Genomic DNA, 1,871 nt, shown 5'->3' on the forward strand with positions numbered 1-1,871 from the left:
CGTCTCTGACCTTAAGAGAGGGAGCAGCTGCTATTGCTCCAAAGAGAAGATGCCAGCGCCCGTTGAAGACTCCGTGTTCAGTGACTTCACGTTCAAATCCACCATGATGGTCTATTTATATCACAGAAATTAGAGAACGCTACAGAAAGTTTTGAGAGTCTTTGGCCCCCTTCCCTTCTGAGTAGGTTTACCAACACGCAATTGAAAACATTTCACAGATAATCAACAAACGCAGTTTTTTTCATTTCTCACATATGAATTTATAAGCCTAAGTCAAAGAAAGGCTGCAGCACGTTGTCCCTTAATCTGCCTCAGCCCAGCACAGCTGCCGTCTCCCTCAGCGTTTTGGACACACACAGGATGTGGGTTATCACGCTGTGAGTCTTGCACAGTAATATGTGGCTGTGTCCTCAGACTTCAGGCTGCTGATCTGTAGATAGGCCGTGCTGACAGAGGCGTCCATGGAGAAGACAAATCGTTCTGAGAAGCCGGAGGCATACGTGGGCTTCCCAGTGTTTGTGTTAATCCATCCCATCCACTTGAGTCCTTTTCCAGGGGTCTGTCACACCCAGTTCATAGCATATTCAGTGAAGGTGTATCCAGAAGCCTTGCAGGAAACCTTCACGGATTCCCCAGGCTTCTTCACCTCAGCCCCAGACTGCACCAGCTGGACCTTGGCGTGGACACCTGTGGAGAGAAGACAGGAGTGGATGAAATCCCCTTTACCGACCGTAGTGTCTCCCTCACCCCAGGGACTGGGGAGCCCCTTACCTGTAGCCAGTGCCACCAAGAAGAGGATGCTCCAGCTCCAGTCCATGCTGAGGGGCTGTGCTCGCAGGGTGTCTGTAGGGGAGGGAGTGGCTGTTGGGTGATGCTCTCAGGGCACAGATATCTCCATATTTAACCTAGTACACCTCAGCTCATTTCCATATTCATGAGGCAGAATATTTCATAGTCAAGATACAAGCCAACCTGCGAGAAGATTGATGACCCAGGGACACTTCTCAGGGGGAGGCTGAGGGCACAAGTCTTAATCCTTGTTTGAGGATACGTGTCCCCTGCCATGTCCCTTAACTCTGTGCAAACAGAGTTCCTTCCCCAGAGGAACAAGCCTGACAGGACATGCTCCTCCTTGTGAACCCACCTTTGAATGGCACAGAGACCACCTGAACCTGTTCTAGGATTTGACATCTGAACATCTTATTCCTGGGATAAGTGTGTCTCCCAAAATTATTTGCCCAATGAATTAATAAAATCATCTGTATCCTCCAGGTTCTCATTATAATCAAGTCCTGGAAACCTTTTGTATGTGGTTTTCCTTGCCTTGAGTTAAATAAATTCTCTAAATAGAGGAGAACAATGAAAGAAACCATAACAGTCCTTGTCCAACTCCTAATTTTGATTGGTTTTTGAAAAAGAGAGACTGGGAGTGTAAGAGGAAGTCCCTCCCCAGCCCCTTGCGCACCTGCTCCTGGTCTGGAGCCCTGTTCCTTGAGGTTCTGAGTGTCCTCTGCAGCCCAGCCTCCACCCTGCAGGGATGGTCCTGTCTGGGCTCACGGGGCATTTCCCTCTCAGTGTCTCTTGTCCTGGTTTAAATGATTGTGCCAGGCTTCAGGATGATTCTGCCAGGAAACTGTGGACATCACCAGGACTGTGACTTTGGGGCTGGGGCTGAAGCCAGACATGGACAGAGTCACCACCTGACCTCTCTCAGTCCTGCAGCTGGGGATCCTCTCAAGACACAACACCTGTGGGAGAGGAGAACCCAGAGTAATGGAGGAGGAGGAGGCAGAGCTGTTGTCCCCTGATTCTCCTGAGGCTGTTCTGCAGGACCAACTGGCAGGCAGGGCAGCAGTCAAAGGTGAACGAGG

The 1,871-nt window shown here is 50.1% G+C and overlaps 1 pseudogene; it reads right to left on the reverse strand.

Moving 5' to 3' along the window:
• Positions 1-370: 370 nt before the first annotated feature.
• LOC111770449 (immunoglobulin heavy variable 7-4-1-like) lies at positions 371-817 on the reverse strand (annotated as a pseudogene).
• Positions 818-1,871: the final 1,054 nt, after the last annotated feature.

Source organism: Equus caballus, chromosome 24 (assembly GCF_041296265.1).
Source record: "Equus caballus isolate H_3958 breed thoroughbred chromosome 24, TB-T2T, whole genome shotgun sequence".
NCBI lineage: Eukaryota > Metazoa > Chordata > Mammalia > Perissodactyla > Equidae > Equus > Equus caballus.